Source organism: Ovis aries, chromosome 2, assembly GCF_016772045.2.
Source record: "Ovis aries strain OAR_USU_Benz2616 breed Rambouillet chromosome 2, ARS-UI_Ramb_v3.0, whole genome shotgun sequence".
Lineage (NCBI taxonomy): Eukaryota > Metazoa > Chordata > Mammalia > Artiodactyla > Bovidae > Ovis > Ovis aries.
The window spans coordinates 40,955,436-40,980,760 of NC_056055.1; the positions used below are offsets into that span (position 1 = coordinate 40,955,436).

Genomic DNA, 25,325 nt, shown 5'->3' on the forward strand with positions numbered 1-25,325 from the left:
TTTCTTTCCATCTTGTGGCTCCATTATCCTCAATGCCTCAGAGAGAGGCCCTCTGAAGAGGAAGGAGAGGGTGAAGAAGGGTCTATCTGCTTAACCACATCCTAGAGGTGATATACATGATTTTTACCCATAACACATCATCAGGAACTAATAACATGGAGATTTTCTGTGTGTCCCAGAAGAAGAGAAATCAATCTTGGTAATATCTAGACCAACTATGATATCTTCTATTTTTGAGTCACTTAAAAATATCTCCTATTCCCCATGTACCTTCCTTTATATACTTAAAATCAACTAAAATTGATTTTAAAAAATTTAACCAGAAATTATAGTTGTTAGTGAGAATAATGGACACAGAGGAAGATCTAAAGACAAACATGTTGGTTCTAGGGATATTCTTATGCATTGAAATGAATGGTTTTGACTCAACAAGGCAGACAGATGACATACGTTTATATTTTCTCTTTTCTCGAAAGTCATTAAAGGAAACAAAGGTAAAGAAAACAAACAAAAGCAAAACAAAGTATCACCCTTAATGAAACATTTGGGGGTGGACCATTAGTAGAATAGAGATTGCAGTAACTTTGTGGAAGATGGAAAGAAGGTAAGAAGACAGATGGCTGATTAGCAGAGTGAAGGAAATTGGGTTCTAAAATATATTTGGCTGGTGGGGTCAACTGAGGCAGGAGTAGCAGCCCCTTATAGAGCTATAGAACACTGGTTCTCAAAGTAAGATTCTCAGATTGTCAGTGCCATTGTCACCTGATCACTAGTTATAAATGTTAACTCTCAGGCTTTACCCAGATCATCTGAATCAGAAACCGAGGATGCTAGTCTGAATTGTGAAATTACTTAATGATACAAATGAACTTATTTACAAAACAGAAACAGACTTCACAGACTTAGAGAAGGAAGTTATGGTTACCGGTGGGAAAGAAGAAAGGAAGGACTAGTTGGGGAGTTTGGGATGGATTTGTACATACTGGTGTATTTAAAGTGGATAACCAACAAGGTCCTACTGCATAGCACAGGGAAGTCTGCTCCGGGTTATATGGGAGCCTAGATGGGAGGGGATTTTGGGGGAGAAAATATATGTATATGTATGACTGTATCCCTTTTCTGTCCTCCTGATACTATTACAACATTGTTAATCAGCTATATTCCAATGTAAAATAAAAAGTAAAAAAAAAAAAAAGCTATAAAATAAAGACATTTGCATTCTGGCACCCCCAACCATCTCCCTGGCCACTTCTGAGGTGAAGCCTGATGATGACTTCTCTGTTCACGTAAACAGATCATCCAATCAGCATGAGGCAATTTTGTAACATTTCAGAGGAAAGAAAAAAAAATCAATAAGAAAAGATAACCCTAACAGAAACTAAGATATAGAAGATTTCACTTTTGGTATAGAAGTAATCTTTAAAATAACTCAGGACCCTCAGAACAACTTAAGAAAACATTATCTTTGTAATTAGATCAGAGGAGGCTTGAAAAATAAGTAAGTAGAGAATAAAAAATATTTTTTTTGAAAATCAAAACATTAGTAAAAACATTAATATATAAAAATTCCAATCATACAATTGGAATATAAGTTTTAGCAATTTTTTTCACTACCTAAAAAATAAACAAATAGAAAAACCAAATGAAAAGATGAGAGGACTGAAAATGGAGGTAGTCATTTGACTAACAGGAGATACAGAGAGAATATGTAGAAAGATAAAGCAAATCTTAAAAGATAAATTCCTACAGATGAAGTACAAGTGCTCTCAGATTGAAAGGGTTTAAATACCACAAATTATAAAAATGCTACTAGACATATCAATGACATTTTACAATGCCAGAGTAAATAAAAAATTCTAAAATCTTCCAGAGAATAAAGTGTGTTCACTTATAAAGGAATGAGACTCAAACTAATATTAATTTCACATCTGCAATACTGGATACTAAAAGAAAATATATAGTAAATATTATTATAATATGGTAAATATTATCCTAACCACTGGACCGCCAGGGTATTCCCCAAGGATTTTTTTAATACCAAGTAAAATTCTCATCAGGATGAGTAAAGAAGATGTTTACAGAAACTAAATGAGTTTACTTCCCAGACAAACTTTCCTAGGACCTTACTTGAGGATATACTTTAGCAAAATTAGAAGAGTAAATAAGAATGCAGACAACATGGACTCCAAGGAAAGATAGATTGTAGGTAGGTGAGATAGGCAGGAGTCCCAGAATGGCAGGTTTGCAGCAGTTTAGACAAAAGTAAGGGAACAGAGGATTCAAGAGGGAGGCACCTAACAATAAAATAGCATTTCATACATTTGATATTATCCCCAAGAAGGTAGAACTACTTAACAATGTAATAGAGCAAGCAAAATGAGAAAATAAGAAGGAATTTAGAAACTCCAGAAAAATTAAAAAACTATACAAAAGTCATAACCAACTACTTGACTCTGAAAAGAACAGTACCTACTAAGGAATAACAAACAAAACATGATTCTATTTTTATGATCAAACTATAGCTAATCTAGAAGATAGTTTTACCCTTGGAAAAGAATGTAAATATTATCCACCTTGATAGTTTAAAGGCAAGAGATGTTGCTTATAGTAGCTACAAAAAGAAATATAATGGTGGACATTTATTTAAAGTTACAAAAATAACTAAAAGAAAAGCAAAAAAAGAGGATAAGTATCACATTGGTGGGATGGGGCTTGGATGATATGAGAATTAGCTCATGTCAGAGTAGGAAGTCATTATCTTAAAGACTGAAAGTAATCATCAGAAATACAATTCTAGAAATAGCTTTAAAAGTTAAAAATTGTTACTCCTGTATGAAAAACTAGAAATTGGGAGGTATAGGGCAAAAGTTTTTTGTTTTTCATTTAAACATCTCCACTTACTGTTTTTTTCAAGTCATATGAATGAATAAGTCCATTTAATTAAAATTTATAAAAAATAAAGCATTTTTTTCTTAATTAGTGTAGAGGACACAGTTGGTTGCCTACTGACTTTTTATTCCCCTTCTTATTTATTGATTCTTTGTACATCTGCTTCCTTCATGCAACTGAACGTGAGGAAGGTGACTTTATCACCAACTATGAGGTTCAAATGACAACCCACTCCAGTACTCTTGCCTGGAAAATTCCATGGATGGCGGAGCCTGGTAGACAACAGTCCATGCAGTTACAAAGAGTTGGACACAACTGAGTGACTTCACTTTTTTTTTAAAAACAAGGTTCATTTGCATTTACCTAAATTATCAAAATATTGATAATTCCATTTTCTAATAGATAGATAGGGTTAGTTATTTATATGATCCAGTTCTGACCAAAGAGAAAAGAGGTGTGTCTACTAGTAGCTTTTGAAAAAGGACTCCTCGTTTTAAAAAAAGGTACCAAAAAAAAAGGTGTTGATGTTCATAGGTATGACTTCTGGAACTTAGCAGGCCAACTGACAACCCCGAGGGCAGCTAGTCTGAGGACAGAGAAGAGATGCTAAGGATATTCAAACAGAATGATGGTAAAAAACTTGGGTCCTTGGTGAGGTTGATAAAACTCTCAACTCAGCAACTCTCTAAAGTTATGGAACCATGCATTCCAAGGACTTATTGTGTATAATACCTTTCCTTGAAATACCATTTGTCTTAGAAATCCAGCTGAAATTTTACCTCTTTGAGAAAAGTCTTGAAAAAATGGAAAGTGATCTTTTGAGTTTGATATTCTTTTCTTTGGGGTTGAGGGCATAAATCCCAAAACCATTCTTTTTCAGGATGTTTTCAAACAGAAGTAGGTTGGGATTGGGCTCTGAGGGCTCTCCCAACAGTGTGATTGCTTTTTCTCCCCTTTATTGAAATTAAAAAATTGATTTATTCATTGCTTTCATTGAAAAGCATAAAGAGCTAAAAAACTAAAAGATCAATCCAGTTCATCATAGGTATTCAAAATATAGAAGTAAATAAAAGAAAGCACCTATGATTCTGAGCTAATACTGAAATTTAAATATTATTTGTATTCAAATTAATCTTTCAAATCAGCTTGGAAAATCACATAACCATATTTAATTCCTCTGAGAAGAATTGTTTATTGTTCAGTTTCAACTGTCTGCTAAATTAAGCTGTGGTGATTATAATGGTTATAACAAAGCTGATATGAAAGAAGGTAATAACTTTAGGTATAAAACAAAGCTTTGGGAGAATTTTGCAACCTTAAAATGAGGAGAACATAAAGTGGAAGTGAGAAATAGATTTAAGGGCCTAGATCTGATAGATAGAGTGCCTGATGAAATATGGAATGAGGTTCGTGACATTATACAGGAGACAGGGATCAAGACCATCCCCATGGAAAAGAAATGCAAAAAAGCAAAATGGCTGTCTGGGGAGGCCTTACAAATAGCTGTGAAAAGAAGAGAGGTGAAAAGCCAAGGAGAAAAGGAAAGATATAAGCATCTGAATGCAGAGTTCCAAAGAATAGCAAGAAGAGATAAGAAAGCCTTCTTCAGCGATCAATGCAAAGAAATAGAGGAAAACAACAGATTGGGAAACACTAGAGATCTCTTCAAGAAAATTAGAGATACCAAGGGAACATCTCATGCAAAGATGGGCTCAATAAAGGACAGAAATGGTATGGACCTAACAGAAGCAGAAGATATTAAGAAGAGGTGGCAAGAATACAGGGAAGAACTGTACGAAAAAGATCTTCATGACCCAGATAATCATGATGATGTGATCACTCATCTAGAGCCAGACATCTTGGAATGTGAAGTCAAGTGGGCCTTAGAAAGCATCACTATGAACAAAGCTAGTGGAGGTGATGGAATTCCACTTGAGCTGTTTCAAATCCTGAAAGATGATGCTGTGAAAGTGCTGCACTCAATATGCCAGCAACTTTGGAAAACTCAGCAGTGGCCACAGGACTGGAAAAGGTCAGTTTTCATTCCAATCCCAAAGAAAGGCAATGCCAAAGAATGCTCAAACTACCGCACAATTGTACTCATCTCACACGCTAGTAAAGTAATTCTCAAAATTCTCTAAGCCAGGCTTCAGCAATACGTGAACTGTACACTTCCTGCTGTTCAAGCTGGTTTTAGAAAAGGCACAGGAATCAGAGATCAAATTGCCAACATCTGCTGGATCATGGAAAAAGCAAGAGAGTTCCCGAAAAATATCTATTTCTGCTTTATTGACTATGCCAAAGCCTTTGACTGTGTGGATCACAATAAACTGTGGAAAATTCTGAAAGAGATGGGATTACCAGACCACCTAACCTGCCTCTTGAGAAACCTGTATGCAGGTCAGGAAGCAACAGTTAGAACTGGACATGGAACAACAGACTGGTTCCAAATAGGAAAAGGAGTATGTCAAGGCTGTATATTGTCACCTTGCTTATTTAACTTATATGCAGAGTACATCATGAGAAATGCTGGACTGGAAGAAGCACAAGCTGGAATCAAGATTGCCGGGAGATATCTCAATAACCTCAGATATGAAGATGACACCACCCTTATGGAAGAAAGTGAAGAAAAGCTAAAAGGCCTCTTGATGAAAGTGAAAGAGGAGAGTGAAAAAGTTGGCTAAAAGCTCAAGATTCAGAAAATGAAGATCATGGCATCTGGTCCCATCACTTCATGGGAAATAGATGGGGAAACAGTAGAAACAGTGCCAGACTTTTTTTGGGGGGCTCCAAAATCACTGCAGATGGTGACTGCAGCCATGAAATTAAAAGACGCTTACTCCTTGGAAGAAAAATTGTGACCAACCTAGATAGTATATTCAAAAGCAGAGACATTACTTTGCCAACTAAGGTCCATCTAGTCAAGGCTATGGTTTTTCCTGTGGTCATGTATGGATGTGAGAGTTGGACTCTGAAGAAGGCTGAGCGCCTAAGAATTGATGCTTTTGAACTGTGGTGTTGGAGAAGACTCTTGAGAGTCCCTTGGACTGCAAGGAGATCCAACCAGTCCATTCTGAAGATCAACTCTGGGATTTCTTTGGAAGGAATGATGCTAAAGCTGAAGCTCCAGTACTTTGGCCACCTCATGTGAAGAGCTGACTCATTGGAAAACACTCTGATGCTAGGAGGGATTGGGGGCAGGAGGAGAAGGGGACGACCGAGGATGAGATGGCTGGATGGCATCGCTGACTCGATGGACGTGAGTCTGAGTGAACTCCGGGAGTTGGTGATGGACAGGGAGGCCTTGCGTACTGTGATTCATGGGGTTGCAATGAGTCGGACACGACTGAGCTACTCAACTGAACTGAAAATGAGGAGAACAGATTTTTCCATGTACTAGAACTTTAGAGGTGGTGAAGGCCAAAGTGTAACATCACATATCCTTAAATTTTTATTTTAGGAAACATGACCAACAAATTCTATCAAACTATCAGTTTTCCAGATTCTTTCTTTTACTGTGACTCATTAGACTTTTTCTTTTTCTTTTCTTTTTAACTGGTAATAATGAAGATTTTGTTTCTTAAAAGAAACAAAACTTTTAATTTCTTTAAAGTTCAACAAAAAAACCATTTCTCCTACTGTTCCACTCCCTTCCTCTTGCAAGGGCCAATATGTTCTCTGTACCCGTGAGCTTGCTGTTTTATTGTTGTTCTTTTTTTTTTTCTTTTTGAAATTCCACATGTAGAAGATATCATACAATATTTGTTGTTCCCATCTGACTTATTTTGCTTAACATAATACCTTTGAAGTCCACTTATGTTGCTTCAGATGGCAAGAGTTCATTCTTTTTATAGCTTAATATTATATAACCACAGAGAAGGGAATGGCACCCCACTCCAGTACTCTTGCCCGGAAAACCCCATGGACAGAGGAGCCTGGTAGGCTGCAGTCCATGGGTTTGGGAACAGTCAGACATGACTGAGCAACTTCCCTTTCACTTTTCACTTTTATGCATTGGAGAAGGAAATGGCAGCCTACTCCAGTGTTCTTGCCTGGAGTATCCCGGGGACGGCGGAGCCTGGTGGGCTGCCATCTATGGGGTCGCACAGAGTGGGACATGATTGAAGTGACTTAGTAGTAGCAGTATATATACATTACAATTTCTTCATTTATCCATTAATGGACATGATCATTGCAGATTTGATTTGCATTTCCCTGATGATTAATGATATAGAGCATTTTTTAAGGTACCTATTGGTCATCTGTATGTCTTCTCTAGAAATATGTTTATTCAGATCTTTACCTTATTTTTAAATGCTTTTTTCAGTTATTGAGTTTATGAGTTCTACATGTTTTCGGTATTAACACTTTATCTGATATATGATTTGCAAATATTTTCTTTTTTTGGTAGATTGACTTTTCATTTTGTTGATGGCTTCCTTTGTTGTGCAGAAGCTTTTTAGTTTGATGTAGTCCCACTTGTTTATCTTTCCTTTTGTTGTTTTTGCCATTGGTGTCAGATTTTTAAAAAATCATCAAGACTCATGTTAAGAAACTTCCTGCCCATGTTTTCTCTCTCTTTTTTTTTTAAAAAAATTTTAAAATCTTTTTTCTTACATGCGTTCCCAAACACGAAAAAAATATGGAATGCTTCACGAATTTGCGTGTCATCCTTGCGCAGGGGCCATGCTAATCTCTGTATCGTTCCAAATTTAGTATATGTGCTGCCTAAGCGAGCCTGCCCATGTTTTCTTCTAGTAATTTTATAGTTTCAGGTCTTATTTTTAGATCCTAAATTCATTTTGTGTTAATTTTTGTATATGATATAATATAGTAGTTCAGTATCATTCTTTCGCATGTGGCTATCCATTTTTCCCAGCACCATTTTTGAAGAGACTGTCCTTTCTCTTGGTCACAAACTGAATAATTGCCCATGTATGTGTGGATTTAATTATGAACCCTCTATTTTGTTTTACTGATCTGTGTGCCTTTTATGCAAATATTATATTGTTTTAATTATAATAGCTTTGTAATATTGTTTAAAATCAAGGAGCATGATATCTCCAGCTTTGTTCTTTTTCAAGATTGCTTGGATATTTGGTGTCTTTTGTAGTTTCATACAAATTTTAGGATTATTTGTTTCCAAACCTGTGAAGAATTTTATTAGAATTTTGATAGGAAATTTCAGAGTCTATAGATTACATTGGGTATACAGACATTTAACAATATTAATTTTCCCAATTCATGAGCATAGAATATCTTTCCATTTATTTGTGCCTTCTTCAGTTTCTTTCATTAATGTTTTATAGTTTTCAATATGCACGGCTTTCACATCCTTAAATTCATTCCTAGGTATTTTTTCCTTAAGATGCAGTTTTAAATGAGATAGTTTTCTTAATTTCTCTTTCTGATAATTTATTATTAGTATATAGAAACTCAATAGATTTTTGTGTATTGATTTTATATCATGCAACTTAATTCATTTATTAGTTCCAGTAGTGCATTTTATGGAGTTCCACACATGTATATATATTATATATGGACTTCCCTGGTGGCTCAGATGGTAAAGAAACTGCCTGCAATGCAAGGGACCAGAGTTCAATCCCTGGGTCTGGAAGATCCCTTGGAGAAGGGAATGGCTTCCCACTCTAGTATTCTTGCCTGGAGAATTCCATGGACAGAGGAGCCTGACAATCTACAGTATATATATAATATCATGTTGTCTGCAAATAGTGATAGTTTTACTTTTTCCTTTCCAGTTTGGATGCCTTTTATTTCTTTTTCTTGCCTAATTGCTCTGATTAAGACCCCCAATACTATATTGAATAGAAGCAGTGAGTGTGAACATCCTTGTCTTATTTTTGATCTTAGAGGAAAAAGTCTCAATTTTTACTGTTGAGTGTGCTATTAGCTGTGCACTTGTTATATATGGCCCTACATATGTTGAAGTACATTTCCTTTATACCTATTTTACTGAGAGATTTTATCATACATGGATGTTGAATTTTCCCAAATGCTTTTTTTTAATACCTATTGAGATGATTATATTATTTTTATCTTTCATCTTAATGATGTGTATCAAATTGACTGTGATGTTGAAATATCTTTGCATCCCTGGAATAAATCCCATTTGGTCATGTTGTGTAATTCTTTTAATGTACTGTTGCATGTGTTTTGCTATTAATTTGTTAAGGATTTTTGCATCTATGTTCATCAGGGATATTGGCTTGTAATCTCTCTCTTTTTTGGTATACTTGTCTGGTTTTGGCATCAGAGTAATGTTGACTTCATGAAACGTGTTAGGAAGAATTACTCCCTTTCTATTTAAAAAGATTGAGAAAGATTGGTATTATCAATGATTCAATTCTTCTTTAAATGCTTGGTACAAACCAACAGTAAAGCCATCTGGTCCTGGACTTTCATTTGTTGGAAGGTTTTTGACTATAGATTCTGTCTCCTTACTAGTAAATTATCTGTTCAGATTTTCAATTTCATCATGACTCAGTCTTGGCAAGTTGTATGTTTCTAAGAATTTATTGTTTTTAATCATTTTTTTCCAATTTGTTTACATATAATTGTAGTAATCTCTTATGAATATTTCTGTTTCTGTGGTATCAGTTGTAACATCTCTTCTTTCATTTTTGATTTAATTTATTTGAATTCTCTTTCTTTCTTGGTGAGTCTAACTAAAGTTTGTCAGTTTTGTTCACCTTTTCAAAGAGTCAACTCTTAGTTTCATTGATCTTTTAACTTGTCTTTTTAGTCTTCATTTCTGCTCTAATCTTTACTTCCTTTCTTCTACTAACTTTGAGCTTCACTTGTTCTTCTTTTTATGTTTTTTATGTTGTATGTTTTTTATGATGTCTCAAGGCCATGTTCAAAAGAACATTCCTGGTATAAGGAAGCAAAGTGACAAGCTCAAACTCTAAATCCCTCTTGAAACACTCAATTTGAACCCAGGTTGTGAGTGTCAGCCATGAGCCTCATATTAGCTCATGCTAACTTTATCAACAGATTAATTGCTTCTAAGTTTGTTAGTTCTCATGGTTCTGCCATTGCATTAGTATGAACAGGGATACCTTTTCTAATGAAAAACAGTGCTGGTATCAAAGGTGTCACCTAAGGAACTTTCAAAAATGATTTCTCTCTATTGACTTTTATTGCCTAGGCTATCATTAGTCTTTTCTTTCCACATAGTTGATAGAAGCCTGAATAGTAGCCATTTCTCAGATGACAGCCAGAGGAGATATTTGTAATTTGGCACTAGCTTTGATGGAGATAGTCTAGGATTTATGGTTTTGGTGAGTGGAAACAAACCAAGATAAAATTAAGATATTATAGCTTTGGGAACAAAGATATTTTTGCTCAGTTTTCTTGGACAGTTAATTTGTATTTGGCAGATTGTTCTCAAAGTAACGGTGATGAATAGAAATAACTTTACACTGAATGACCTTTCGGGGAGCATATTCCTCTTAATGTCTCAATTTATAGGGCCTGGGATCTACAGAATTTGGTAACATAGACATAAGCAGAGATGTTCTGCTGAGTACTCAATGTTCTTTTTACATAGGCATCATTTTTCTTGACGTTAAAGTGCATCAACTCTCTGGACTAATGAGTCTACATATGCAAGGAGGTGAGAGTATTACTATGTTTTTGGATGGGCAAGCTGAAGTACAATAACTCAACATCTCTCTAATTGTCAGAATTAGGGCCATGTGTAATTTTGAAATCTCCTAAATTATGGCTTGCCCATGGTACCTGAGCTGACTATTTCTTTGCATTTTCTGAACTAGACAAGGTCTCTGAGTTGTCATAGCAATAGAAAATTGAATATCCAAGGTCAGTGCTTCAGAGTTCTTTGGAAGAGGGCTTTAATTCTTTGTCATAATGTGTCAATGAGGAGCCAGGTGAATTTGAATAATCTTAGGTGCATATGCCCATGCTCGGCTGACTCTTGAAACATTTGACAAGGGTAGAAATTTATCTAAGGGGATTCTTATGAGCTTTATGTCATTTTCTTATAGCATATTCATATCTTCATCAGCCTTTCACTCTCCAAGTTTCAAGTCCAGGAAAACAGGCTTTTATTTCTGCCTGGTGAGATTCCATGTAGGAAAAATGATAGTCACTGCTTCTGCTTTGGACAACTTTTCTGTTTTCATGGAACTCTGGTCAACTGATTTAAACTAAAACTTCTTCTGTTTCCTTATATTCTACCACCCAGTTGGCTGTCCTTGGGTTCTCTGGTTGAAACACTATGGGCACTAATATAAATCTTGAGATATTAGTTTGAAAATGTTATGTTTTTAAAGCTTCTGGGGTCATTGGTATATAATTTCCCCTTATTCTTCACACTACTAGGAAGTTGGAAAGAAACAAGAGTGTTTCGATGAACACAGAAAATCCCTGTGATGACTCCAAAGCTCACAGTTTGTCATGAAGCTTACTCTATATTAATTTTCTCACCTTTGTAGAATTGACTAGTTGTCTTATGGTTTTCAGTCTTTAAGAAAATATTATATTAGAGGCTAATGAATAAATTAGGAGTGATAGTAATTATTCATATTAGCTATGAATATGTGTCCTTCATATTTGCTATGAAAACTGTCCCCTCCAAATTCATATTTTGAAATCTAATCCCCCAAGGTAATGATATTAGGAGGTGTGAGGGTGGTCTTTGGGAGGTGGGGGAGGTCTTTAGGAGGTGATTAGGTTATGAGGGCAAAGCTCTTATAAATGAGATTAATAACCTTATGAAAGAGGTTCGATAGAGCTCCTTCACCCTTTCTATTATATAAGAACACCACTGGCAAGAAGGTACTCTCTATGAACCAGAAAGCAGATCCTCACCAGACACAGAGTCTGAAGGTGTCTTCATTTTGGACTTCCTAGCCTCCAGGACCATGAGTAATAAATTTCTTTTTTATAAACTACCCAGCCTATGGTATTCTAAAAGAGTAGCCTGAATGGACTAAAGCAGATTTCTAAAAGATTATATTTTTAAGACTAAGATTTGGGGGCAAAAAAGATAGACTCTGAATAATTTTTTTCCAAAATGAAGAAGTGTTTATTTATAAATCATTAAATATTTGGGAAGAAAGGGGTAAGCTGATGATAAAGAATGGTAATGTGGCTAAACAATGCAGACAAATAATGTGATGACTTAAGAAAAATCATGCCCTTTAAAATAAAATTCCTGGAAAGGATAATACAAGTAAATTTCCAAAGTGTTATTTTGGTTAAAAACAACACAACTTTTCAGCACACATTTCAACCAATAAGTCAAATAAATATGTTCAATAAATGTCAGACTTTTTCAATGTTGTTCCATGTATTGAGAAGAAAACAGAACAAATGTAAGTTATTGGAGAAGCTTCCATTCAAATTGAAGAGGCATGATACATTATATGCAACAGTTAAAGCAAAACACAGAGAGTAGGTGAGGTCCAGGGTTCCATTGGGCAAAACAATTCTCAAGCACTATTAGTGTTTCATACATGGAAAGGTGAAATCAATAAGGATTTCTTTTATCATGACAGCTCCATTGGAGGAGATAGGAAAAATCATCTTTATGATTATGGAGCTTTCCAGTTCTTACAGTTATCCTATACTTAACTCAAGTGAATGAAAAACTAAAGATTTCTATTGTGTTCAAATATTTGAAGTGGAGTGATCTTGAAAAGCTTTCTATTATTTCCAGAGTATGTTTATTTAGTGTTAATTCAAAGGATAGAGGAGAAGGGCAACAGGATGGAGGGAGACCTGGAGAAATGCAGGAAGAAAAAAAAGAACTTTTAAACATCCTATAGGAATTTTCTGTTTGTTTGACTTTAATAATGAGATAGAATTTACTCTAATAGCAAGTCAAAGGATAATTTTCACTCTGCCATTTCTGTACACTCTATTGTGGCCACAGGACTGGAAAAGGTCCGTTTTCATTCCAATCCCTAAGAAAGGCAATGCCAAAGAATGTTCAAACTATCGCACAATTGCACTCATCTCACATGCTAGTAAAGTAATGCTCAAAATTCTTCAAGCCAGACTTCAGCAATACATGAACCATGAACTTCCAGATGTTTAAGCCGGTTTTAGAAAAGGCAGAGGAACCAGAGATCAAATTGCCAACATCCGCTGGATCATGGAAAAGCAAGAGAGTTCCAGAAAACATCTACTTCTGCTTTATTGACTATGCCAAAGCCTTTGACTGTGTGGATCACAATAAACTGTGGAAAATTCAAGAGATGGGAATACCAGACCATCTGCCCTGCCTCTTGAGAAACCTATATGCAGGTCAGGAAGCAGCAGTCAGATCTGGACATGGTACAACAGACTGGTTCCAAATAGGAAAAAGAGTACGTCAAGGCTGTATACTGTCACCCTGCTTATTTAACTTATATGCAGAGTACATCATTAGAAATGCTGGACTGGAAGAAGCACAAGCTGGAATCAAGATTGCTGGGAGAAATATCAATAACCTCAGATATGCAGATGACACCACCCTTTTGGCAGAAAGTGAAGAAGAACTAAAGAGCTTCTTGGTGAAAATGAAAGAGGAGAGTGAAAATGTTGGCATAAAGCTCAACATTCAGAAAACGAAGATCATGGCATCCAGTCCCATCACTTCATGGCAAATAGATGGGGAAACAGTGGAAACAGTGGCTGACTTTATTTTTGGGGACTCCAAAATCACTCCAGGTGGTGACTGTGGCCGTGAAATTAAAAGATGCTTAATCCTTGGAAGGAAACTTATGACCAACCTTTGCTAAGTCGCTTCAGTCGTGTCTGACTCTGTGCGACCCCATAGACGGCAGCCCACCAGGCTCCCCCATCGCTGGGATTCTCTAGGCAAGAACACTGGAGTGGGTTGCCATTTCCTTCTCCAATATGACCAACCTAGACAGCATATTAAAAAGCAGAGATACTACTTTTCCAACAAAGGTCTGTCTAGTCAAGGCTATGATTTTTCCAGTAGTCATGTATGGATGTGAGAGTTAGATGGTGAAGAAAGCTGAGTGCTGAAGAATTGAGGCTTTTGAACTATGGTGTTGGAGAAGACTCTTGACAGTCCCTTGGACTGCAAGTAGATCCAACCAGTCCATCCTAAAGGAGATCAGTCCTGAATGTTCATTGGAGGGACTGATGCTGAAGCTGAAGCTCCAATATTTTGGCCACCTGATGCAAAGAGCTGACTCATTGGAAAAGACCCTGAGGCTGGGAAAGATTGAGGGCAGGAGGAGAAGAAGATGGAAGAGGATGAGATGGTTGCATGGCATCATCGACTCAATGGAGATGAGTTTGAGTAAACTCTGGGAGTTGGTGATGGAGAGGGAGGCCTAGCATGCTGTGGTCCACGGGATTGCGAAGAGTCAGACACAACTAAGTGACTGAACTGAACTGAACTGAACTACTGTGTAAATAACCTGCATTCCTTACACGTATTACAGTCAAATGTGGTTAAAGAAACAGCATCAGCTAGTTCACAGAGAGCTGTCCAAGGCATTTTTTAAATGAAACCTTTTCAGAGCATCCCTCCTATACTTCCTCCTATTGTCTACTTGACCTTCAAAAAGAAAAAATGAATCTTTTAATCAGATGTTCAGAACTGTGTGGGTTTCATAGACAGCACATCTTCACTAGATCTACTTTAGCTCTAGAACCTATACTTCATTAAAGTTGTGCTGCTTTCATATTTTTCACTTTATTAGCAGCAATTAATTTTCTACACATCTATTATTGGTTGGAGAAGGAAATGGCAATCCACTCAAGTATTCTTGCCTGGAGAATCCCATGGACGGAGAAGCCTAGTAGGTTACAGTCCACGGGGTTGCAAAGAGTCAGACATGGCTGAGCGACTTCACCTAAAATTATTGGTCTATAGGCCCCCATCTGCCTGAAAGGAAAGACTGTTTCACACATGATTTGAGGTTCTGTCTTAACCTTGCATGCTAAAGATTACATGATGCTTTTTCTAAACATGCTATTTAGGTCCTTTGCCACCATTTCTCTTTAGGGAAAATGTCGGATGAGGTGGTGTTTTACTCTCAAAGACTGTTGGTGCAGTGGAACATGTCCCAATAGTACAGACAGCTCAGGTTCAATTTTACAGATCTGAAAGTAATTCATTTAAAGCAGCGACTTACTCATGTATGAAGCACTTGACTTTTAAAACCATCTGGCTTATAGTTTCAGGAATAACGCAGCAGCCTTTCAATTGTCCCTTCATCTCCCATTCTGGGAGAGGCCATTCCATTTCATTTCAGAAATGGCAAAATCTTGATTGACTGCCAAGTATCAGCTTTCAGTGCATTTTTGATACTTCCATTTACACACCCTCCCAAGGATCAAGGTAGTATGTGGAAAAGCTTATGGTGTCTTTGCTCTGGCTTTGGTGTTAAAGCAAATGAAGTTGCTGTAAAATATATAATCGCACAACTTGGGATACTACAATATTATTTCCTCCAGTTTTAAAACTGGGCAAAATACAGCACAAATTCTTCAGATAGCTTATTGACTTCTGGATCAATATTGACTTCTCTCTCTCTTTTTGTTACATATGTGCTTATTTTTCTGTTTAGCCTTTACTATTTGTTCTGGCTTTGGCTGTGTAGCTTTTGGTGGGATAAAATTATTTCAGCTTATCATCAAACTATGCAGAGAAAAACCTTGTGCTGCCTTTTGGAATTATATACAAGAAAGTATTAGGGCTATAGCAGAATATATTCATATTTTTTAAAATGTCCCAATGTGTACTTAGTGATTGTTTTTATAATCCTAGTTTATGTAGAGAGCTTATAATTAGCTACACTAAAATGTAGTAGACAAGAGAAATAAAACATCTGCTTAATTTAAGGTTTGTTTTTGATGATGGTTACGTAGGTAACATTCCCCTCTAGGATGCAAGTTTCCTGGAATTACATTGCTACTCTTGTTTCTTGCATTTCTTGAATATTTCTGTACACCTATCAAACTGAACCACTTCTTTTTTTCCCCTAGATATTTGCACACTTTCCTGTTTTTGCAATCTTTTCTGTTTTCTTGTGTTTCTCTTACTTCAGTTAACTGTTCTAAAAGAACTACTTCTTATCACCTCATGTCCAAATTCTGTCCTTCCCTTTTCTGTATTCTAAACCACTGCTTCTTTCTGTGGACCAGACATTGCAAATTTTTTCTTTGACCTCCTATAGCACTTACTTTCCATCTCTTTAATTTTTAAATTAATTAATTAATTTTTAATTTTAATTGGATGCTAATTACTTAGTAATATGGTGGTGGTTTTTGCCATACATTCACATGAATCAGCTATGGGTGTACAAGTGTTTCCCATCTTGAGCCCCTCTCCCACCTCCCTCCCCATCCCATCCTTCAGGGTCATCCCAGTGCACCAGCCCTGAATACTCATGCACTGAACCTGGACTGGTGATCTCTTTCACATATGAGAATATACATGTTTCAATGCTATTCTCTCAAATCATCCCACCTTCGCCTTCTCCCACAGAGTCCAAAAGTCTGTTTTTTACATCTGTGTCTCTTTTGGTGTCTCACATATAGGGTCATCATTACCATCTTTCTAAATTCCATATATATGCATTAACTTACTGCATTGGTGTTTTTCTTTCTGACTTACTTTGCTCTGTATAATAGGCTCCAGTTTCATCCACCTCATTAGAACTGATTCAAATGCATTCTTTTTAATAGCTGAGTATATTCCATTGTGTATATGTATCACAGCTTTCAAATCAGGTCATCTGTTGATGGGCATCTAGGTTGCTTCCATGTCCTGGCTATTGTAAACAGTGCTGTGATGAACATTGGGGTATATGTGTCTCTTTCAATTCTGGTTTCCTCGGTGTGTATGCCCAGCAGTGGGATTGCTGGGTCATATGGCAGTTCTATTTGCATTTTTTTAAGGAATCTCCACACTGTTTTCCATAGTGGCTGTACTAGTTTGCATTCACACCAACAGCGTTAGAGGATTCCTTTTTCTATGCACCCTCTCCAGCGTTTATTGTTTGTAGACTTTGTGATAGCAGCCATTCTGACCGGTGTGAGATGGTACCTCACTGTGGTTTTGATTTACATTCTCTGATAATGAGTGATGTTGAGCATCTTTTCGTGTGTTTGTTCACCATCTGTATGTCTTCTTTGGAGAAATGTCTGTTTAGTTCTTTGGCCCCCTCCCCCTCCCTTTTTTTTTGTACTTTAAAATAACAATTTATTATTTTTTAAAAATTTTTATTTTTTTTTAAAGAGACACCTTATCTTCGACAAAGGAGGTAAGAATATACAATGGATTAAAGACAATCTCTTTAACAAGCAGTGCTGGGAAAACTGGTCAACCACTTGTAAAAGAATGAAACTAGAACACTTTCTAACACCATACACAAAAATAAACTCAAAGTGGATTAAAGACCTAAACATAAGACCAGAAACTATAAAACTCCTAGAGGAGAACATAGGCAAAACACTCTCCGACATAAATCACAGCAGGATCCTCTATGGCTCATTTTTTTTTATTGAGTCTCTTATTTTTCTGGAATTGAGCTTCAGGAGTTGTATATTTTTGAGATTAATTTTATGTCAGTTACTTTATTTGCTATTATTTTCTCCCATTTGGAAGGCTGTCTTTTCACCTTGCTTATAGTTTCCTTCATTGTGCAAAAGCTTTTAAGTTTAATTAGATCCCATTTGTTTATTTTTGCTTTTATTTCCATTACAATGGGAGGTGGGTCATAGAGGATCCTGCTATGATTTATGTCAGAGAGTGTTTTGCCTATGTTTTCCTCTAAGCGTTTTATAGTTTCTGGTCTTACATTTAGATCTTTGATGAATTTTAAGTTTATTTTGTGTGTGTGGTGTTAGAAAGTGTCCTTGTTTCATTCTTTTACAATTGGTTGACCGGTTTTCCGAGCACCACTTGTTAAAGAGATTGTCTTTTATCCATTGTATATTCTTGTTTCCTTTGGAGGTGTCCAAGGAGTGTGGATTTATCTCTGGCCTTTCTATTTTGTTCCATTGGTCTATATTTCTGTCTTTGCACCAGTACCATACTGTACTTGATGACTGTAACTTTGTAGTATAGTCTGAAGTCAGGCAGGTTGATTCCTCCAGTTCCATTCCTCTTTCTCAAGATGGCTTTGGCTAGTAGAGATTTTTTGTATTTCCATGCAAATTGTGAAATTACTTGTTCTAGTTCTCTGAAAAATACCGTTGGTAGCTTGATAGGGATTGCACTGAATCTATAGATTGCTTTGAGTACCATACTCATTTTCACTATATTGATTCTTCCGATCCATGAACATGGTATATTTCTCCGTCTATTTGTGTCCTCTTTGATTTCTTTCATCAGTGTTTTATAGTTTTCTATATATAGGTCTTTAGTTTCTTTAGGTAGATATATTCCTAAGTATTTTATTCTTTTCGTTGCAATGGTGAATGGAATTGTTTCCTTAATTTCTTTTTCTACTTTCTCCTTATTAGTGTATAGGAATGCAAGGGATTTCTGTGTGTTGATTTTATATCCTGCAACTTTACTATATTCATTGATTAGCTCTAGTAATTTTCTGGTGGAGTCTTTAGGGTTTTCTATGTAGAGGATCATGTCATCTGCAAACAGTGAGAGTTTTACTTCTTTTCCAATCTGGATTCCTTTTCTTTTTCTTCTCTGACTGCTGTGGCTAAAACTTAAAAAACTATGTTGAATAGTAGTGGTGAGAGTGGACATCCTTGTCTTGTTCCTGACTTTGGGGTAAATGCTTTCAATTTTTCACCATTGAGGATAATGTTTGCTATGGGTTTATCATATATGGCTTTTATATGTTGAGGTATGTTCCTTCTATGCCTGCTTTCTAGAGTGAGAGTGAAGTCACTCAGTCATGCTGTCTATGGGGATGCACAGAATTGGACACGACTGAAGCGACTTAGCAGCAGCAGCAGCAACCTGCTCGGTTATTGTGCGTGTGTGCTCAGTCACTCAGTTGTGTCCAACTCTTTGTGATTCCATGGACTGTAGTACACCAGGCTCCTCCATCCATGGGATTCTCCAGGCAAGAATACTGGAGTGGGTTGCCATTTCCTTCTCCAGGGGATCTTTCTGATCCAGGGGTCGAACCCAGGTCTTCCGCATTGCAGGCAGATGCTTTAAACTGTTAGTCACCAGGGAAACTTTCTGGAGGGTTTTAATCATAAATGAATATTGAATTTTGTCAAAGGCTTTATCTGCATCTATTGAGATAATCATATGGTTTTTATCTTTCAATTTGTTAATGTGGTATATCACATCGATTGATTTTAGAATATTGAAGAATCCTTGCATCCCTGGGATAAAGCCCACTTGGTCATGATGTATGATCTTTTCAATATGTCGTTGGATTCTGTTTGCTATAATTCTGTTAAAGATTTTTGCATCTATGTTCATCAGTGATATTGGCCTGTTCAGTTCAGTTGCTCAGTCGTGTCTGAGTCTTTGCAACCCCACGAATAGCAGCACGCCAGGCCTCCCTGTCCATCACCAACTCCCGGAGTTCACTCAGACTCACATCCATTGAGTCAGTGATGCCATCCAGCCATCTCATCCTCTGGTGTCCCCTTTTCCTCCTGCCCCCAATCCCTCCCAGCATCAGAGTCTTTTCCAATGAGTCAACTCATTGCATGAGGTGTCCGAAGTACTGGAGCTTCAGCTTTAGCATCATTCCTTCCAAAGAAATCCCAGGGCTGATCTCCTTCAGAATGGACTGGTTGGATCTCCTTGCTGTCCAAGGGACTCTTAAGAGTCTTCTCCAACACCACAGTTCAAAAGCATCAATTCTTCAGCGCTCAGCCTTCTTCACAGTCCAACTCTCACATCCATACATGACCACAGGAAAAACCATAGCCTTGACTAGAGGGACCTTAGTCGGCAAAGTAATGTCTCTGCTTTTGAATATGCTGTCTAGGTTGGTCATAACTTTTCTTCCAAGGAGTAAGCGTCTTTTAATTTCATGGCTGCAATCACCATCAGCAGTGATTTTGGCCCCCCCCCCCCAAAATAAAGTCTGACACTGTTTCCACTGTTTCCCCATTTTTGTGGCATCTTTGTCAGGTTTTGGTATTAGGGTGATGGTGTCCTCATAGAATGAGTTTGGAAGTTTATCTTCCTCTGCAATTTTCTATAAGAGTTTGAGTAGGATAGGTGTTAGCTCGTCTCTAAATTTTTGGTAGAATTCAGCTGTGAAGCCACCTGGACCTGAGCTTTTGTTTGTTGGAAGATTTCCGATTACAGTTTCAATTTTCATGCTTGTGATGGGTCTGTTAAGTTTTTCTATTTCTTCCTGGTTCAGTTTTGGAAAGTTATACTTTTCTAAGAATTTGTTCATTTCTTCCAAGTTGTCCATTTTATTGGCATATAGTTGCTGATAGTAGTCTCTTATGATCCTTTGTAGTTCTGTGTTGTCTGTTGTGATTTCTCCATTTTCATTTATAATTTTGTTGATTTGATTCTTCTCCCTTTTTTTCCTTAATGAGTCTGGCTAATGGTTTGTCTATTTTATTTATCTTCTTAAAGAACCAGCTTTTAGCTTTGTTGGTTTTTGCTGTAGTCTCCTTTGTTTCTTTTGCTTTTATTTCTACCCTAATTTTTATGATTTCTTTCCTTCTACTAACCCTGGGGTGCTTCATTTCTTCTTTTTCTAGTTGCCTTAGGTGTAGAGTTGGGCTATTTATTTGATTTCTCTCCTGTTTCTTGAGGTAAGCTTGTATTGCTATGAACCTTCCCCTTAGTACTGCTTTTACTGAATCCCATAGGTTTTGGGTTGTTATGTTTTCATTTTCATTCATTTCTCTGCAGATTTGATTTCTTCTGTGATTTGTTGGTTATTCAGAAGCATGTTGTTTAGCCTCCATATGTTTGTATTTTTAATAGTTTTTTTTTTCCAGTAGTTGACATCTAATCTTACCACATTGTGATCAGAAAAGATGCTTGAGATGATTTCAATTTTTTTGAATTTACCAAGGCTAGATTTATGGCCCAGGATGTGATCTATCCTGGAGAAGTTTCTGTGTGCACTTTAGCAAAAGGTGAAATGCATTGTTTTGGGGTGAAATGTCCTATAGATATCAATTAGGTCTAACTGGTCCTTTGTATCATTTAAAGTTTGTGTTTCCTTGCTAATTTTCTATTTAGTTGATCTATCCATAGGTGTGAGTGGGGTATTAAAGTCTCCCACTATTATTGTTTTACTGTTAATTTCCCCTTTCATGTTTGTTAACATTTGCCTTACATATTGTGGTGTTCCTATGTTGGGTGCATATATATTTATAATTGTTATATCTTCTTCTTGGATTGATCCTTTGATCATTATATAGTGTCCTTCTTTGTCTCTTTTCACGGATTTTATTTCAAAGTCTATTTTATCTGATATGAGTATTGCTACTCCTGCTTTCTTTAGGTCTCCATTTGCATGAAATATCTTTTTCAAGCCCTTCACTTTCAGTCTGTACGTGTCCCTTGTTTTGAGGTGGGTCTGTTGTAGACAGCATATATAGGGGTCTTGTTTTCATATCCATTCAGTCTTTGCATTTTGGTTGGGCCACTCAACCCATTTATGTTTAAGGTAATTATTGATAAATATGATCCTGTTGCCATTTACTTTGTTGTTTTGGGTCCAAGTTTATAAACCTTTTCTGTGTTTCCTTTCTAGAGAAGATCCTTTAGCATTTGTTGCAGAGCTGGTTTTGTGGTGCTGAATTCTCTCAGCTTTTGCTTGCCTGTAAAACTTTTGATTTCTCTTTCATATTTGAATGAGATCCTTGCTGGGTACAGTAATCTGGGCTGTAGGTTATTTTCTTTCATCACTAAGTATGTCTTGCCATTCCCTCCTGGCCTGAAGAGTTTCTATTGAAAGATCAGCTGTTATCCTTTTGGGAATCCCCTTGTGTGTTATTTGTTTTTTCCCTTGCTGCTTTTAATATTTGTTCTTTGTGTTTGATCTTTGTTAATTTGATTAATATGTGTCTTGTTGTGTTTTCCCTTGGGTTTATCCTGTTTGAGACTCTCTGGGTTTCTTGGACTTGGGTGGCTATTTCCTTCCCCATTTTAGGGAAGCTTTCAACTATTATCTCCTCAAGTATTTTTTCATGGCCTTTCTTTTTGTGTTTTTCTTCTGGGACTCCTATGATTCAAATGTTGGGGCATTTAACGTTGTCCCAGAGGTCTCTGAGATTGTCCTCATTTCTTTTAATTCTTTTTTCTTTTTTCCTCTCTGCTTCATTTATTTCCACCATTCTACCGTCCACCTCACTTATCCTATCTTCTGCCTCAGTTATTCTACTGTTGGTTCCTTCCAGAGTGCTTTTGATCTCAGTTATGGCATTATTCATTATTGATTGACTCTTTTTTATTTCTTCTAGGTCCCTGTTAAACATTTCTTGCTTCTCAATCCTTGTCTCCAGGCTATTTATCTGTAACTCCGTTTTGTTTTCAAGATTTTGGATCATTTTAACTATCATTATTATGAATTCTTTTTCAGGTAGACTCCCTGTCTCCTCCTGTTTTGCTTGGTTTGGTGGACTTTTATCATATTCCTTTCCCTGCTGAATATTTCTCTGCCTTTTCATCTTGCTTAGGTTGCTGTGTTTGAGGTGGCCTTTCTGTATGCTGGAAATTTGTGGTTCCTCTTTATTGTGGAGGTCCCTCCCTGTGGGTGGGGTTGGACGAGTGGCTGGTCAAGGTATCCTGGATAGGGAAGCTAGCATCGGTGTTCTGGTGGGTGGATCTGGAGCTCTTCTCTCTGGGGTGCAATGAACTGCCCAGAGTGAGTTTTGAGGTGTCTATGGGTTTGGTGTGACTTTTGGCCACCTGTATTTTAATTCTCAGGGTTATGTTCCTGTGTTGTTGGAGAATTAGCTTGGTATGTCTTGCTCTGAATCTTGTTGGCTCTTGGGTGGAGCTTGGTTTCAGTGTAGGTATGGAGGCTTTTAGATGAGGCTTTTTTTGTGGAGGCTTTTGTTGATTAACGTTTCCTGCAGTCAGGAGTTTTCTGGTGTTCTCAAGTTTTGGATTTAAGCCTCCTGCCTCTGGCTTCAATCTTATTCTTACAGTAGCCTCAAGACTTCTCCATCCATACAGCACTGATGATAAACCATCTAGTTTAATGGTGAAAAGATTCTCCACAGTGAGGGACACCCAGAGAGGTTCATAGAGTTACATGGAAAAGAGAAGAGGGAAGAGGGAGATAGAGGTGACCAGGAGGGGAAGAGGGGAAATCAAAAAGGGAGAGCAATCTAGCCAGTAATCAATTCCCTATTTGCTCTCCACAGTCTGGAACACTCAGAAAGATTCATGGAGCTCCATAGAGAAAAGAAGAGGGAGGAAGGAGATAGTGGTGACCAAGAGGAGAGGCTGTTGCTGCTGCGGCTAAGTTTCTTCAGTCGTGTCTGACTCTGTGCAACCCCATAGACAGCAACCAACCAGGCTCCCCCATCCCTGGGCTTCTCCAGGCAAGAACACTGGAGTGGGTTGCCATTTCCTTCTCCAATGCGTGAAAGCGAAGTTGCTCAGTTGTGTCCGACTCTTAGCGACCCCATGGACTGCAGCCTACCAGGCTCTGCTGTCCATGGGATTTTCTAGGCAAGAGTACTCGAGTTGGGTGCCATTGCCTTCTCCAGAAGGGGGCGGGGGGGAACGGTCAAAAGGAAAGAGACCAATCTAGCCTGTGATCAGTTTCCTAAGTGTTCTCCACAGCCTGGAACACCTAAAGAGATTCACAGAGTTAAATAGAGAAGAGAAGGGGGAGGGAGGAGATAGAAGTGACCTGGGGGAGAAAAAGGAGAGTCAAAAGGGAAGAGAGCAATCAAGCCAGTAATCACACTCCTAAGTAAAAATGGGTACTGAAGATTGGATTCTTAAAGGCACAAAATTGATAACAAATACCAAAAAGCAAAGATTAAAAATCTAGAGTAGAGATTAGACTCAAAAATATAATATTAAAAAAAAACAAAATTGCAAAAATTATAAAAAACATATATATGAAACTTGCTTCAAAAATAGGGTCTTGTTTTTGCAAGGTAATAGTAGGTTTAAAAATGAAAATTAAAGGAGTAATAAATAACTTAAAATTTTTAAAAAATTAAAAAATGATAATAGTAAAATATATCTAGGAATTTCTCTGTAGCTGTTGAGGGCATTGTGGCATTAGTTCAGTTTCAGATAGTTCCTTGTTCCAGCTTATACTTCTTCTCAAGGTCTATAGGCCCCCTCTGATGTAGTCAATGCTAACTATTTTAATCTACTGCACCTGTCACTTCCAAAGCGGTTCCCTCTTCTTTGTTTATTTTGGCTTCCTCTGCAAGTCTATTCAGTGTCTAATTTCCACCCTGACACAAGGGGGCAAAGGTGGTCATTTATTTAGGCTCACTTGTTCAATTGTGCTGCTGGGAGGGAGGAACACTATAAGCAAATATCACTGGTGTGTGTGGGGAGTGCTCGCAGTGTCTGGGCCACACTGAGTTTGCCCCCACTCACTGCGTGTGTGTTTTCCCGTCTACTCTGCTCAGGCTCCAGGTTGCTCTGCAGGGGAACTGTCTAAGGCGGGCCCTGGGTTGCATGCACTTCCCAGGTCTAAGCTGCTCAGGTTCAGGTTCTTAGGTACTCCACAAAGACACAGACTCGGTTGGGCATGTGTTTTGTGCCCTCCCCAGGTCCGAGCAGCTCAGGCAACCAGGTGCTTGGTGAGTGCACACTCCTGAGGTGTGTGGTGCGTCTTATCGCCTCCCTGGTCCCAGTCGCTCGGTTTCCTGGGTGTGCAGTGGGAGTGCTGCCTCAGGTGTGCCATGTGTCTCCTCTGGGGAGCTGATCTCTGGCTGTGACCCTCCTGGCAGATGTCAATCATCCAGGATCCCAGGAGGACTTTGTTAGCAACTGGCAGCCTGCTTGCAGTTTGTTAGAGGATGCCATCTCTGGGGCCGAGTTTGCCTCTTGCCTTCCAGCTCTAGCTGTTGCCAGCCTGCCTCGCTGCCTCCAGGAGGGGATGGGCCGGTCAGCTACTGGCTAGCTCTCCTCTGGTATTCACTCAGTCCATTGTTCCAAGAGTGGGCCCAGCAGTGCCTTAGGTTAGAGCTTTTTGCAGGAAAGTTCCCTCTTTCTCTTTCTTTCTTTTTTTTTTCCTCTCTCTGTCTATCCCACAGTTTGGGTTGCTGTCTCACCCGTTAGCTCCCTCAGATCGTCCTCAGGGCATTCGGGCCCAAGTCTTACCGTAAGCAATGCAGCCCGCGCCTCCCGGATCAGCCCCTGCTTGCTGGTGGTGGATGCGAGCATCTGGGCTACTTCTCCGACGGGAGTTGTGGTTAGGCGCATAATCTGTGGGTTTTATTTATTTATTCTTTCCTCTCGGTTGTGTTGCCCTCTGAGATTCCAAAACTCCCCCCACACCCGCTGGTAAGAGGGTTTCTTGATATTTGGG

The 25,325-nt window shown here is 37.9% G+C and overlaps 1 pseudogene; it reads right to left on the reverse strand.

The window, feature by feature from the left end:
• Positions 1-7,525: 7,525 nt before the first annotated feature.
• On the reverse strand, positions 7,526-7,625 carry LOC114113303 (U6 spliceosomal RNA; annotated as a pseudogene).
• Positions 7,626-25,325: the final 17,700 nt, after the last annotated feature.